At 32.3% G+C, this 17,386-nt stretch overlaps 1 pseudogene across 1 annotated transcript in view; it reads left to right on the plus strand.

Moving 5' to 3' along the window:
* LOC306647153 (son of sevenless homolog 2-like) overlaps positions 1-17,386 on the plus strand; it is an 80,810-nt pseudogene that overhangs the window by 23,427 nt on the left and 39,997 nt on the right. Inside the window, exons 4-7 of the transcript XR_013766928.1 lie at positions 2,075-2,278; positions 4,596-4,739; positions 8,285-8,344; positions 10,456-10,584. The product of XR_013766928.1 is annotated as a son of sevenless homolog 2-like (transcript). The remainder of the gene's footprint in view (positions 1-2,074; positions 2,279-4,595; positions 4,740-8,284; positions 8,345-10,455; positions 10,585-17,386) is intronic.

Raw genomic sequence — 17,386 nt, forward strand, 5'->3', positions numbered from 1 at the left:
TGTCCTCTATTCTTTACCATTGATCTACCTTTCTATTTTGGTACGAATACCATGCTGTTTTTGTTACTATTGCTTTGTAGTAGAGTTGAAGATATTGCGATATTGATATCGGCATTGCGATACCCCCTGCTTCACTCTTTCTACTGAGGATTGCTTTAGTTATTCTGGGTTTCTTATTCTTCCAGATGAATTTCATAATTGCTTGCTCTATTTCTGTAAGGTATGTCATTGGCATTTTAATTGGAATTGCATTGAATCTGTATAGCACTTTAGGTAGTATGGCCATTTTGACAATATTAATTCTTCCTATCCAAGAACATGGGAGATCTTTCCATCTTCTAAGGTTTTCTTTAATTTCTTTCTTTAGTGTTCTGTAGTTCTCATTGTAGAGGTCTTTCACCTCTTTTGTGAGATTGATTCCCAAGTATTTTATTTTTTTTGAGGCTATTGTGAGTGGGTTAGTTTTCCTAATTAATCTTTCCAAAGATCATCACTTATGTATAAAAATGCTTTAGATTTATGTGCATTGATCTTATATCCTGCTACTTTACTGAATTCACTTATGAGTTCTAAAAGTTTTGTGGTGGAAAATCCTGGTTCCTCTAAGTATATAATCATATCATCAGCAAATAGGGATAGTTTGAGTTCTTCTTTTCCTATTCGTATCCCTTTAATTTCTTTGGTCTGTCTAATTGCTCTGGCTAGAGTTTCAAGGACGATATTGAATAGAAGTGGTGAAAGAGGGTCCTTTTTCCAGTTTTTAGGGGGAATGCTTTCAGTTAATATTATCTTACTGTGTTGTCAGAATTTCCCCTCATCCCTTTGAAGTAGTTTCCTATGGAGTTTCCTTTTCATGATAATACCTTTTTTTCCTGTATTCTTTCCTTTCATTTTTGAATATATAATTAACTAGGTACAATCTATATTTTGTAACCGTTATTAATTTAAAATGTTTGATCACCTTATTGTTGTTGTTTTTGATTTACAAGAAGTTCTTGCCTATTTGCAGATTTAATCATACTAGGAATGTTTACTATTTCTGAAAGAAGAACTTGTCATTATAGCTATTAAACATCAGCATAATATTTAGATTTAGCCAGTCAACCTAATAGCAGTTGTTTCTGTTGTAAATAACATTTGTCCTTTGTATCTGTGGGGAATTGGTATCAGGACCCTTGGTGGATACCAAAATCCACAGGTGCTTAAGTCTTTTACATACAATGGTGTAGTGTTTGTATTTAGCCTATGCATATCTCATTGCTGGATTACTTGTGATATATAACACAATATAAATCCTATATAAATTGTTATTGTACTGTTTTGTTTAGGAAATAATGACAAGAATACTCTTTATACATGTTCAACAGAGATGCAGTTTTTCTTTTTCTAATAATTTTGATTTGAAGTAGGTTGGATCCATAATGGAACCCATGTATACACAAGGCTGACTCAATGCATCAGAAAATATTCACACTTTTACTACTGTCTACCTTAACAATAATATTTCATTTTTCCCTTTTTAACTTTACCCAAGTGCAAACTACCTTCTTTATAATACAGTAAGGAACTACCTTGCAAATACCTATTGTTTGCCAGACAGAATAGTCTACATTTTACGTACGTTACCTCATTGTGTTCTTTCATCAATAACATTTTACACATCTGACTTTCAGAAGAATAAGTAACTTGTCCATAATCAGTAAGTTCAGTAAGTGAGTGAGCTGGAAATTTTGGTTCAGATTCACTTGTGCTCTTTTAGAAATATGTTTGTGTGCATGTATGTGAATCTTATATTACACACATATATGTATACATATGGATGCATACCTATACATATGTGTGTATGTGTATATATCACCATTAGGTTTATCTTATTTTTAGAAGTATTTTGTCATATCCAGCTTTACTTTAACTCACCTTCATCTTTTCATTTTTCTTTTTTTCTAAATTCTCTAATATAAATTTCCCTATAATACCTATAATTCTCATTGTATAATATTTTAATTTCAAGTTTTTTGAGACAAGTTTTACTAAAGAAAATAACTTATTTATATTCCTGATTTATACCTATCAGGTTTTGATGGACATGTTTGATCAGGATGACATAGGTTTGGTTTCTCTCTGCGAAGATGAACCTAGTTCTTCAGGTGAATTAAACTACTATGACCTTGTCAAAACGGAAATTGCAGAAGAAAGACAGTATCTGTGGGAACTAAATATGATTATAAAAGTGTTTGGAGAAGCTTTTCTTGTTGGTAGAAAGTTATTTAAACCTTCTGTAAGTGACTTTTGGGTGTGAAATTCTATATACCCCCTAACTTAATAGCATCTAAAATATAAATAGTAATGTTTACTTTATTAATATATATATATATATTCTTTGGTATATTTGTGGATTTTAAAATACACAAATTGTTATATAATAAGTGCAGTGACATTGAAAAATGGACAAAGTTAGAAAGAGGAATTATTGTGGCATGAAATCTTTTATTGCTACCTAGTATCTGAGATTGAGTTAGTCATTGGAAGGTGGGGAAAAAGATATGTGGTCTAAAAAATAGACCTATGCTTTCTCCTGTCTTTTGATAGGTACTTTAAAGCAGTAGTTCAAAGTTTTAACTGAATGCCACGTAAACAGAAGGAAAGCAGCTCTTCCAAAGACAGGGTGGGTGTGGCATGAGTAGGGTGAGGATTCAGAGACTTACCTTTTACCTCTATAGCTTCTTAAGTTGGCTCTGGTAAGCCAGATAGACAAACATCTTCTGTAATTTTTTTCTTGTTTCCTTCCTTTATCATATGATTAGTTTTAACTATTGGTATGTCTGATTCTCATTTTAAAAATACTCTGCCCTTAGCTTATTTGTCTTATACCTCCTAAGTTCAGTCTCAAAATAACTATTACATGAACAAATGGAAGTGGTGCTAAGACATAACTGGATGAATGTTTAAGATTAAGAACTGAGTTAGCTTTTCTCATTATTTTCGAAAAGAATGAGTTGTGAGTTAAACTGATAATTTTAGGTGTTTTAATTGGCCTTTTATTCCCCCCCCCCTTTTCTTTTTCTAGTACTGGTAAAAGAACCCATGGCCTCATGCCCTCATGCATGCTAAGCAAATTCTCTACCACTGAGATACATCCATAATGCGTTTTTTTTTTTTTTTTTTTTTTTTTTTTTTTGCAGTGTTGGGGATTGAACCCAGGGTCTTGTGCATGCAAGACAAGCACTCTACCAACTGAGCTATATCCCCAGCCCCCATAATGCTGTTTTTAAAAGTTTATTTTTGAGACAGGTCTCTGAGTTGCCCAGTCTGGTTTCAAACTTGTAGTTCTTCTGCCTTAGCCTCCCAAGCATCTGAAATTATAGGCATGTGCCACCACATTGGACATCTTTACTTTGGCACATATATTTACTTTAATGATATCAGAAACTCCAACCTAACATACTATCTTAAGTATTTTATTTGACCTCATAACAGAGTTGTGAGATATACAGGGCAAGCATAATTTCTACCTTTCTGGTAGGGAAATTGACATAAAATAGTTATGGCTTACTCAGGTTAATTAAGACCTCAAGCTTGAATTTGGTTTCTGTGTTTTTGTTTTTCCTTGCTGACCTTGAGCACATGGCCTCCCTTTAAAAAGAGCTGGGAAGGACTTAAGTAATTTGCTCATGGTCATATACCTGATATACTATCATATAGCTCTGATAGGATTCTTTTGAAGATTAAATGAGGTGATAAAATGAGCCCCATCATAGAAATCAGAAACAAAGAACAAGCATGTCATATTATACCACACATGGTGGAGCTAGAATTTAAGCTCAAGTTTGTCATATTCAAAAGCTCATGATATTTCCAATAGGAGATGCTAGGGTGAATAATAGTTGACTATAACTTGGATAATTAGATATATGATCTGTTTGTATCTAGAGGACTCAAAACTTTTTTTTAAACAGGGTGATTTATTTATCTTTTATTCTTGTAGTTGTCAATGTAACTTTATTTTATTTATTTACATGTGTTGCTGAAAATCAAACCCAGTACCTCACACATGCTAGGCAAGCACTCTACCACTGAGCCACAACCCCAGCCCACTCAAAACTTTTTAACCTAGATAAAATTCATACACTGGAATTTGGGTGAAATCTTTCATTTCTTCTTCAATTCTAGAGATGAGTCACAAATTATAAAAACAGGCTGTATCTGAGGTATCTTCAAACTGAGGTATCTTCAGTTTGGTCTCATCTCTTACCATTCACTAACTCTATATAATCTTAAGTCTTATAACATCTTAACCAGTTTTAAGACACACACATGCCAGAATAATTTATTTCAAGAATTGCTTAGAATCATTCAAAGTTTGAGGTTTTAGGATTATGTAGAAAACTATGTAGAATCTGTATTCCAGTATTTTTGCTCAGTACAAGATATTTTCAAATTTTCCTTCATATTTACAATTGACTTCGACTATGTCTTCAAATATCTTCGTATCAGATTGGGTGAAAATGCACCCTTAACACTTATATTTTTAGTTAGTAATTTTAAAGCATAATTCACATTCTCCCATGCCTTAATCTTTCATTTTATTTTTTCAGGATATTGAAAAGATTTTCAGTAACATTTCAGATATACTTGAATTGACTGTGAAACTTTTAGGTTTGATTAGAGACACAGTTGAAGTGTTGGATAAAAGCAGCCCTCATCCCTTAGCTGGCAGCTGTTTTGAAGATTTGGCAGAAGTAAGTTTACAAAACTAGTTTAAATTTCTCTTAAAGTCATAAATTACTATATTAAGAAATTTATTAAGATATTCTTTGTAAAATCTGACTACTATATGAAAAAATACTTTAAAGCAGGTGCTGTGACACACACCTGTAATCCCAGCAGTTTGGGAGGTTGAGGCAGGAGGATCATGAGTTTGAGGCCAGTCTCAGCAACTTAGCAAGAACCTGTCTCTAAATAAATAAATACATAAATAAATGAAAATAAAAAGAATTGGAGATTTTAGTGGTAAATGAACCCTAGGTTCAGTTCTACCTAGTACCAAAAATATACATGAAGTTTAGCAAACAGCAAACTAAATTTACATTGTTTATAGTTTTAGTAACTCTTTATAGTACATTTATATCAATAGTGATATAATAGTGATATATTTATAGTGATCATTTATATACTAGAGTATGAACATTTAGGATTTTTAAGGGCATTTAAAATGAAAGAAAATAAATTTTATTAACCATAGTCCTTTAGCTTTTGTGAACTTTAGACTGAATTTTCAAAAATAAAAAAGGTTTATATTAATTTTTTCCAAAGTGAAAATTATTAGGTAATCTTATAAATGATTATAAAAGTAATGTGGCTTATTGCAAAATATTCAAAAAAGTAGAGGCAGATATAAATTAAATGAAATTTGTTTTATTTTGCAGCTCTCTGAGATAACTTATCCTTTAGGTAACATTCATTTATCCTTACAAATATTTTTGTATGCATCAAACAAACCTGTGTGTATTTATAAGAAAATTGGTTGTCCAGTTTTTTTAAAAGATTGTTTTTATACCTTTATTTTATTAATTTATTTGTAAGTGGTGCTGAGGATTGATCCCAGTGCCTCACATGTGCTAGGCAAGTGCTCTACCACTAAGGCACAAACCCAGCCCTGATTGTCCAGTTTTATAACCTTTTTAACTTATATGTTATGAACATTTTCCAAGTTAATAAATACACTTCCCCAAAATTTTTAAATATAAATTATAAATCATAAATACCCTGTTATACCATAACATTTAGCCATCTCTTATCCACAAGTTTATAATTTCTTTCCTCTTTTTTTCTTGTTATTGTAAACAATATTAATTTTTGGCATTTTAATGGGAAAAGAAATGCATGTCATTGTTCTTTTTTTTCAACCAGTGATGTCAAGAATTCCTTAATACTCATTGATCATTTTATTTCTTTTAGTTATTTTAATGCTGTTTTTGATTTCATGTCAAAATACCTAATTGTATAAACTTTGCCTTTATTTTTCTGAAAACAGATCAATCTTATTAGGTCTATTTTGTAGGACAAAGAAATTGACAGGATGAAAATATTCAGTTACTCATACTTAACATTTAGGCTTGATTCTTTTTTTTAATATTTTTAAGTTGTTGATAGGTCTTTATTTGTTTATGTGTGGTACAGAGAACCCAGTGCCTCATACATGCCAGGCAAGCCCTCAACCACTGAGCCACAACCCTGCCCTAGTCTTGATTCTTAATAGAATTTTTTTATATTGTGATGTCATATTAATTGTTGATTTGTTGTTAATTTGCTCTACTCTTAAAAGATACCATGAGTTTCTCAAATATTACATTATTTTATATGGTTCTAAAATGCTATATTATTTATACTTTGGTTATAAATGTAAATGCAATTTTAACTTTCTTTCCAATTTCCTGGGCTTGAACCCAGGACTTTACATTTGGTAGGCAAGTGCAATATAACTGAGCTATATTTCCAGCCCCATATTAACCATTTTTAGGTGTACAGTTCATTTGTATTAATTCAGTTGACAGTATTATACCGTCATCACCATTACCTCATTCCAAAACTTTTTCATCACCTAAATAGAAAACTACACAATGAGCAATAGCTTCCTGATCTTCCCTGTTCCAGATCTTGGTAACCTCTAATCTACTTTCTATCCCTATGAATCGGCCTATTTTAAATATTTCATATAATTGGAATGATATTTATCCACTTGTGTCTGCCTATTTCATTTAGCATATTTTAAAGTTCATCAATTTCAATATATGACTCAGAATGTTATTCCTTTCAGTAACTGAATAATACTCCATTTTATATACATACAGATAGCACATCACTAATCTGAAATGCTGTGATATCCAAAACTGTAAAGAAAATATTTGGTACTGGGGATTGAACCCAGGGTTGATTAACCACTGAGCCCTATCCCCAGCTCTTTCTTTACATTTTTATTTTAAGAAAAGGTCTTGCTAAGTCCTTAAGGCCTTGCTAATTTGCTGAGACTGGTCTTGAACTTGAAGTCCTCCTGCCTCGGCCTTCTGAGTTGCTGGGATTACAGGCATGTGTCACCATGCCCAGTTCCAAATTTTTTGATTGCCAACCAGGTATCAAAAAGTTCTGGATTCCAAAGCACTTTGAGCCATCATTCAAATATGTTTGTAATTTCCAGGTGTTTCAGATTTCAGATTTTCAGATTAGGGATGCTCAACATACAAAATCTATGTAATATTCCAAAACCTGAAAAACTCCAAAATCCGAAGCACTTCTAGGTTCCAAGCATTTTTGATAAGGGATACTCAACCTTTACCTTGTTATATTCATGTTATTGGTTTGTTGATAGACAGTTATATTATTTTCACCTTTTAGCTATTATGAATAACATTGCATTATTTTCATTACTTTAGGTGTATACATAGGAATAAAATTATGAATTTATACGGTAATTCTGTGTTTGCTTTTGAGGAACTGCCAGATTGTTTTTTCTTTTTTCTTGGATCAGGAATTGAAACCAGGGGCGCTTAACCCCTGAGCCAAATCCCCAGCCCCTTTTTTATTTTTCTAATTTAAAGACAGGTCTTGCTAGTTGCTTTGGGTCTTATTAAGTTGCTGAGGCTGGCTTTGAACCTGTGATCCTCTTGCCTCAGCGTCCCAAGTCTCTGGGATTATAGGTATTGCCATCACACCTGGTGCCAAATTGATTTATGGGGGCTGTACCATTTTATATTCCCAATGGCCTTAGTTCTAAGTGAACATGGGAGTTATTATTTATTATCGGAGGTAGCAATTTGTTTAAATAAATACATTGGGAAAGCTATGGGCAGTTAATGTTTTGTTATTTTACTGTCTGTTATTTTTGCTTTCCTTTAACATTGGAAACCATTGAGTATCAATGTTTTTTCCTTTGAAAGTATGCTAAATGTAAACTTATGTAAACCTGGGTAAGCTTGAGTTTCCCACCTTATCAATATACTTTCCATTTATTGGGGATAAAATGTACATTTTAATAGCTTGATACTTGGGATCACACAGTCCATTAATTATTTTAAGATCCATAGCCTCTTGACATCTAGTGTTCAAGGTCAGTGCTTATATTTAAAAAAAAATTATCGGTTGCAGACATAGTTATTGTTTGTCTTTGGAAAGTAGAAAGCAATAAGTGATGATTGTTCATTGAGGACTTGAACATAACGTTGTCTTAGGTAATCTGTAGCATATTAGTAAAGATATTCTTTTACATTTTCATATTTTTTTTAAATAGGAGCAAGCATTTGATCCTTATGAAACATTATCACAGGATATTCTTTCTCCAGAGTTTAATGTTATTTTCTTTTATGAAACAAATAAAGAAATATATCATCATCTTATTGTTGAAATGTTTGTAAGGCTAGAATCCTTTTATAAAGCAAGTAGGAAAATAAATTTCATTAGTCCTTCAAAAATCCATTAATTCTAAGCCCATTTTAAATTATTTTCTGTGTCCTTTTTTCAGTGTGCGCTTAATGTGGTAAATATTTTGTAGCACATCACAAATATTGAATAACCAGAAGAATCTGGCACATTTTGGATGAGAGTATAGATATGAATCTGGGGAGCTATTTCAGTGTCATATTCTCTGTAGGAATAGTTGGAGAAATCATTAAGAAATGAGAATAGCCTCACACTTTCTCACATTGATTTCTCTATCAGGTCTACAATTTAAAGGAGATGAATACTGAAGTGAGGTGGAAGATGTAAATTTCTTGGTTTAATAATGCTTTTAGATAAAATGAAACTAGGTGAAGAGACATAAAATTTTTATTCTGTCAGCTCCTAAATGTTCCATTGACATAAGTGACCCTGATTACTTACTAGCTGTAGCAACTTCTGTATCTAGACTGGCTTGCTCTTCTCAGCATGGGAAATGATCAAATCTGTATTGTTTTAAAACAAGCAAGCAAACCATCCAGTCTTTCTTCACTGTAGCTGTTCTATGCTTCCATTTTACACTCTGCAGTCAGTTATCTTCATATTAGGTTTTACCCTTCTGCCTCAAACACTACCATCTGTGTTCTAACCAGGATATAATACTAAAAACTACCTTTTCAACTAACTTAATTTGCCAAATAAAGTGGATATTTTTATTTTATACTTTTGTCCATAGCATACATATATGAATTAATGGAGCTTTTTTGAGGAAATTTTTTAAAAAGCAAATTATACTTTTAATAAAGTAATTTAATATTGATCTTGTAAATTATTTGTCTTGTGGGCAGAATTATCAGTAAATCGACTTTAAAAAATCAACATGAGTTGATTTAAATTCCTTATAACTTTTAGAAAATCATTTGTTCTACATAGCAGTAATTTTCAACACCTGGGTATACGTATCCCTAGGTACACATGAAAGTTTTTCATGGGATAATAAAAGCACAGGTAACTTTAAGGAAATTAGTTCCTAGTTTGTCTGAGACCTTGTTTGTGCATTTTACATTTTCTTTTCCAATTTCTCTTATATATTACCCCATGCCATATTGAATTTCCTATTATGCACTGCTCCAAGATGTGAAAATCCCCAGGGCACCAGTGCAAAGGGGGGAAAAAGCATTGCTACTCACAGTTCATTGAGTACAAAGTAAGAATATCCAAAAGAAAGATGTGGAGTAATTACAGTAAAAACTCTTGGTAGTGAAATGCCATAATTGCCTCTCCTTTGTCACATTTTTCTGACTACTTAAGAATTAAGAAGCAAGATATTGATGACAAAGGTGAATATTAACTTTTTAAAAAGAGTGCTCCCTTATTCATTCACTGTATAGAGGGGAAGTTATAAAGCTCTCATACTGGGATGTTCTCTGTTAGAAGCAGTTTTAAGTTCTTGCTGATGCTTCTACTCCTTGAGACCAGGGTATTCATATGTTTATTTGAATATAATAATCAACTCAGTCTTTCTGACAAATATCTGATCTGGATATTTGTTTTGCCAATGAAGATTGACTTTGTCAATTAAATCATATAACAAACATTTTTCATAAGTTAAATGGCCTTAGTCTGAAATTTATTCAGTCACTGGTAAAATATATTTAGGTCACATTTTTACTATTCATCATCTCTTTAAATACATACTATATAGGTGTTTAAACTTAGAGCATTTGTAATGACAACATAAAAATGTTCAAGAGAGTATGTACCTTTTCAAAATTCCTTTAGGTTACTTGGAAGCCCAAATGTTTGAAGAAAAGCACAGAAGCTTTAGTGAGAGTTATTTAGCTTTATCCAAGATGAAGAAATGTATATATTTCTTTAATAAAGTGGGGAAAGGAGGAGTAAAAATTTATAATACTACAATTTCAGTATAGCTTATGCTTTTCATTATAATTTTGACAAGATTAAATCGTGTAATTATACAAGCTATTGGTTAGGAATTGCTTTTATGTATCTTGGCTGTCAGAGGTACACTTTTGCATCTTTTTTGTTTTGCAGTCCATTGCTGATGTTTTTAAGGAAGCAGTTCATTATGTCCTTCCTCGCCTTATGCTGGTGCCAGTGTATCATTGTTGGCATTATTTTGAATTATTAAAGGTAAGGCAAAAACTTCCTGAACTTTATAGAAGGTACATTTATGAGATTGGAAAACTAGTTTTTGACCTGACCATATTATTTTAAATACTCTTTATTCACAAAAATAAAATATCTTAGGTCTAAGGGTGTGTGTGTATGTGTGTGTGTGTGTAAAATAAACTTTCCAGAAATTTTGAAGAAAATTCTGTATTTCTTGTATTTAGATCATTTCCATGTGGTAGACAGATAGGACAATTAGTCATTTCACAATAGATCTTGCATTACCAACCTGATAGAAGAGTTTACTTTTGAAATTAACTTTCAGATATACTCAATACTACTCTTTTAATTCATGATTTATTTATATAATAATTTTCATACATAACATTGCTCTAAATTTTCATCTTATTTTAACTACTTAAGAAAATCACTTGTAAAAAAAACTGCCTTACTTAAGTCATATTTGGCCATTTCTAATGATGATGCTCCTACAATAAAATGCTGAACTATTTTATTTATTAAAAAAAATCTCTTGTGAAGTTGACTCTGCTTTTTAGGTGCAGTATAGTATTCTTTCTCTCACAGTCAAGGCCAAGTAGTACATTCAAAAGCATATGTAATATATGCTTTTATATGTATATAATATACATATGATATGTCTTTTTTAAAAAATGATTCTTTCCTTTATTTACATTTAGTATCTAATCACACTGGTCAGGAGTCAAGAGATCCAGTGAGTGAATGGTGACACATTAGCTGTGACTTCAGGATGAGTGAGGCCATCATTGTCAATGTCTTAATCTTAGATGCAGACAGAAGTAGCTATTAAGAGCAACCTTGTAATCGTCGAGATAGGGAAATATTTCAACTATATAGTCAAATCAGGATTTTAAATGTTTGCAAGTTTAAAAGACAACTATAAGACTAATTATAGGACTTTTAAGAAGACATGTACATTATCTGGAAATATTTTAGGAGTTCAAGTACATACCTGAGTCCATGCATGTATTATTCATATGAAACCTGCATTTACTTTATGAGTTCTTTATGGATTGATTAGTCTTCATGAGGATAATATGTTCGGTCAAATTATATAAATAATAGTACCTCAATATGAGTAATATTACTCCAATTTTTTCTTTTTGTTTGTTTTGAAGTACTGGGGATTGAAGCTACTTCCCCAGATCTTTTCATTTTATTTACTTATTTTTTGAGACAGGATCTTGCTAAATTGTTGATGCTGGCCTTGAACTTGCAATCTTCCTTCCTCCTAAGAAGCTGATTTTACTAAAGGCAAACCCCACTCTACCCAGCTAGTAAACAGTTTTTTAGGTAGGTAAGTATTCATTAGAAATCACCAAATGAGCCAGACATGGTGGTGCATCCTTGTAATTATAGCTACACAATAGGCTTGCAAGTATTGTAAGTCTGAAGCCAGCATGGTCAACTCTCTCAATATTAAAAAAAAAATGGGGATATAGTTCAGAGGTAGAGCACTCCTGGATTCAGTTCCCAGTACTGACAACAAAATGAAACCAAATCAAAGAAATCACTGAAAAATTTCTTGCCTAAATTCCTACAAGGTATATATGTATAATTATTCTGAATTTATTTAATATGTTTTAGCGATAGAATTGGATGGAAAAAGTATAAACAGGCTGTCTGTACCAACAATTTGGTCTTCTTAAAAAAGTAGAAAATAGTCAAGCAGAAAACTGTTTTGTTTCTGAAGAGCAGTAAAAAAGTTTGGGAAGAAAATTTCACTGAGCAAGATTTGTTGGAATTACACTTGAAATAGAAAAGCAATCTGAAAGCAGACAAAATTTCTCTGATGTTTGCTGAAATCAGTGAAGATCATACCAGTTATGGAAGGGGATGAAACTGGATGGTTGCCAGAAAATCTCCATTTCTCACATGCCCACTTTGGTAGTCACTCCTGCCTTTTAAAGATCAAAGGAAAGTACATGGGCACTCGAAGTGAGGAAAGAAACGCATTGGTTAGTTCTGATGCTTATCAAAGGGCAGCAGGTACTTTCTTACTAGGGACTTTAAAGCTTCAAAAATGCAACAAAGGAAATCACCCATCACTGATCAATAAATCTATAATCCTTGGAATAAATATGGAATATATTTAGTTTAATTCATGCATAGCCATAGTTAAGAACCAGTAGACGTGTAAAATGGAAAGGTAAGCCAAGAGGAGATAAAATGGTGAAAAGACTTTAATAATTCCACAAAAGAAGCTATCCAAAAGGCCAGTGAACATATATTGAAGCTCATTACTAATCAAGGAACTACAAATTAAAACCGCAAGATACCACTGCCTGCACACACGACAGAAATTAAAAAGTGAAAATATACATAAGTAGCAACATGATCTCATAATGTATTCTAGTAGTAGTGTAATCTGTACAGCCTACTCTGGAAAACTGCTTAAGCATTATTTCTTAAACTTGAAGATACACACACTCGATGACCATACAGTTCTGTCCCTGAGTATGTACTATAGAGAAATAAAATGCATAAGTATACCAAGAGAAATGTACAAGAATGAAATTTTGGCATTTGCAGGTAAATGGATGGAACTAGAGATATCATGCTAAGTGCAATAAGCCAATCCCAAATAACAAAGGCTGATTGTTTTCTCTGATAAGTGGATGCTGATCCATAGTGGGGTGGGGGTTAGGGAAGAATGAAGGAATTTTGGACTGTGCAGAGGGGAGTGAGGGGAAGGATGGGGTGGTAGAGAATGCAGGACAGTAGAATGAGACAGACACTACTACCCACTGTATATGTATGATTACACTACTGATGTGACTCAGCACCATGTACAGCCAGAGGAATGAGAAATTAGTTATGCTCCATTTGTGTATAATATGTCAAAATGCATTGTACTGTTATGTATAACCAATTGGAACAAATAAAAAAGAACAGTACCTGTCACATAGTAGGTGTTCAATAAATATTGTTAAAAGAAGTTGCAAAAAAAGAATGTTCATAATAGCAAGTGTTATTAGTAATAGTAAAACATTGTGAACTAGAAAAGAATAAATTACAGCTTACCTAGAACCGTGGGAGAAAATTTAGTACAGCATCTGTAAAGCTTACAAATACAACTTTGAGAGATTACAAATATTCCTTTGTATGTATGTACCATCTTTTATCTGCTCATCTGTTGATAAATACTTTGGATTCCTTCCACGTTTTGGCTACCATGCATATCTTTTTCCCTAATGATTAGTGGTGTTGGGTATTTTTTTATGTGCTTTTTGGCCATTTCTTGGAATAATGTCTAAGTAAAACCTTTACCCATTTTTCTTTTCTTTCTTTTCTTTTCTTTTTCTTTCTTTTTTTTTTTTTATTTTTTTTTGCAGTGCTGGGGATTGAACCCAGAGCCTTCCCAAGCACCAGTGCTTCACAATCACTCTACCAACTGAGCTCCATCCCCTGCTCTACCTTCACCCATTTCTAACCAGAATTTTTGAATCATTTAGTTGTAGAAGTTCTTTGTATATTCAGGATGTGTATTGGAGACATGGCTTTTGTGATATTATTTTGACTTAGCACTCATTCAAAATAAGTTCAGTTTCCTTAAGCTCTCTTTGGCATGAGACCCATAAGAGAGAAGGTTGGAATAGGTGTGACTCAAGGTTATCACTATTCTTTTGGAGTAGTAAACAATCTTGGAGCAGTTTTTAGCCACTGTTTTAATTAAAATGTCTATCTACTTCAGTGATATACCAAGAAAAATTTATTTGTGAACTTAGCATTTAAAAATTTTTTGAGTTTTATTTCCCAGAAACAGATTTTTTTATACAGCAAGATGGAAAAACATTTATATAATGAGAAATTGAAAGATACCATATACAGTATGCCTAAAATTTACTTTAAAATACATTATTGAATTACAGTTATTAGTACCAACATTTTAAGGCTCATTTTATACATAATATTTTTCTTTTTGTTGTTTACAAATTTAATGCCCCCAGGGTTGATTACAAATCATTTTTTTTCATTTTTCTCTCAGATTAACTTTACAGACTACTTTTTTATAAAGATAAATTATAGTTTTTAAAATACACTTCAATCTTTTATTTTTTATTTTTGTTACCTCTACTTTCTTTTTAAATTTTTAATACTTTTGTTTATTTATTTTTTTCATTAAATTTTTTGACAATGGTAAATATTTAAAAAATTTTTTCATACATGTAGGTAGGGTAATAATATCTGTCTCAATCTACTGTCCTTCCCACCCCCACCCCCCCACCTCTCCCTTCACTCCCCTCTGTACAATCCAAAATTCCTTCATTCTTCCCTACCCACCCCCACTGTGGATCAGCATGTTATTACCAGAGAAATAACCTTTGGTTATTTGATATTGGCTTATTTCACTTGGCATGAATTTCTCCAGTTCCATCCATTTACCTGAAAAGGCCATAATTTCATTCTTCTTTAAGGCTGAGTAATATTCCATTGTGTATATGTGCCACATTTTCTTTATCCATTCATCTGAAGGGTATCTAGGTTGGTTCCAGAGTTTTGCTCTCATGAATTGAGCTTCTATAAACATTGATGTGGTTGTGTCACTGTAGTATGATGATTTTAAGTCCTTTGGGTATAAACTGAGGAGTGGGATAGCTGGGTCAAATGGTGGTTCCATTCCAGGTTTTCTTAGGAATCTCCATACTGCTTTCCAAAGTGTTTACACAAGTCTGGCAGTCCCACCAACAACGTATGAGTGTACTTTTCCCCCCACATCCTCACTAACACTTCTTATTGCCTGTATTTTTGATAATTAACCATTCTGACTGGAGTGAAATGAAATGTTAGAGTAGTTTTGATTTGCATTTTTCTAATTGCAAGAGATGATGAACATTTTTTCATATATTTGTTAACTGTGTTTCTTTTTCTGTGAAGTGTCTGCTCAGTGCCTTAGCTCATTTATTGATTGAATGATTTGGTGGATTTTTTTTGTATTAAGATTTTTGCATTTTTTAATATATCTTGGAGATTAGTGCTGTATCTGAGGTGCATGTATTAAAGATTTTTTCCCATTCTGTAGGCGCTCTCTTCAAATTGTTGATTGTTTCCTATGCTGAGAAGAAGGTTTTTAGTTTCAGTCCATCCTATTTATTGATTCTTAATTTTACTTCTTGTGCTTTAGGAATCTTGTTAAAAAAGTCAGAACCTAGGCCAACATGATGAATATTTGGGCCTACTTCTTCTTCTAGTAGTTCCAGGGTCTCTGTTTTAGTGCCTAAGTCTTTGATCCACTTTGCAGTGATTTCTGTGCAGGGTGAGAGATAGAGGTTTAATTTTATTTTGTTACATATGGATTTTCAGTGTTCCCAGCACTGTTTGTTGAATAGCTATCTTTGCTCCAGTGAATGTTTTTGGCACCTTTGTCTAGTATGATATAATGCTATTTATGTGGGGTTGTCTCTGTGTCATCTATTTATACCATTGGGCTACATATCTATTTTGGTGCCAATACCATGCCATAAATCATACTTCAATCTTTATGGAAGAGGAAAAGGAAGAAATACCATTTCCCAATTTACAAATACTTTATGATGTCATTTTTTTCCCACACAAAATTCTACTTTTATCTTTCATTACTAAGACATATTTACTCTCTCACTTTAGCCTGGATTTATTCAAAGGCATGTAACATTCTCTTATTTTCCCAATTCCATGGGCATTTCCAGGAAATTTAGTAATGAACAGAATAAAATTTGTTCCCTATTTCAGGAGGTCTCTTGTTTAAAGCTTCACAGGAAGGTGCATTATTGATAATTTTAATGTGGTCATTGGGAAAAATAAGCTATTATTTCAACATGAAATAGTTTCAAGTTTCTTTAGGTAAATTTTTTTTACCTTTCACTTTGAAAACCAAAAAAGTTACAAGGTACAGTAAACTCCCTTCACCTTGATTCACCAGGTTTTAACATTATGTAAATTTGCTTTGTCTTTCTTTTTGTGTGTATGTATGAGTATGTTCATAACTTCAAAAACTTTTTATATATCTATTGAAAGAAATGCCCTGACCCTTGAAAACGACTATGAGAAATAGTTTACTGCACATTTACTCTTTCAGTACTGACACATCTGATTCAAGGACATGGTGAAGAAAAATAATATGGGGCTGATTTTTAAAGTACATGTTTTAAAAAATGTCATAAAAAAGTTTTAGTGAGTTGATTTTCCCACAAGATTATTAACTATACTTTTGTGAAAATCTAGAAATAGGTTTATTACTACCAAAAAATAATCACATATTATTTCACATCTATGGTCCTGGTCCATGGAAATAGAGACAAATTCATAATTTATTATAATTTCCCATGCTTTAGACACACAGATATTTCATAGTAGTTGTAGCATTTTACAGGAATTAAAGAGAAGCTTGATAAATATTTCAGTGAAGTAACCTATAGTTGTGGAAAAGCTTCAATGAGGTGTAAAATCTTGGATAAGATACATGAACACACAACTGAGAAAAATGATTATCTCTTCAGTCAGGTTTATAAGATACTACACATTAATCATTTGGATTTTATTACTTGATTTTAGGATATAGTGCAAGGGTATTTATTCTCCTTGAACTTTCCTCTAAAGCACACTCAATTTCACTAATTTATAATTGTTCACTTTGCTTTTAACATAGAAGGGATCCTTTAAAATTCGTCATAAGATTTGGAAATAGACCAGCGTTTTACACAGTTTTGTCTGGTGTTAGTGTAGAGGGACAGCATAATAATGTAGCCAAAGTATCAACACTGGAGTTTAATAATGTAGCCAAAAGTATGGACACTGGGGTTAG

This window comes from Sciurus vulgaris (assembly GCF_902686455.1).
Source record: "Sciurus vulgaris genome assembly, chromosome: 16".
Lineage (NCBI taxonomy): Eukaryota > Metazoa > Chordata > Mammalia > Rodentia > Sciuridae > Sciurus > Sciurus vulgaris.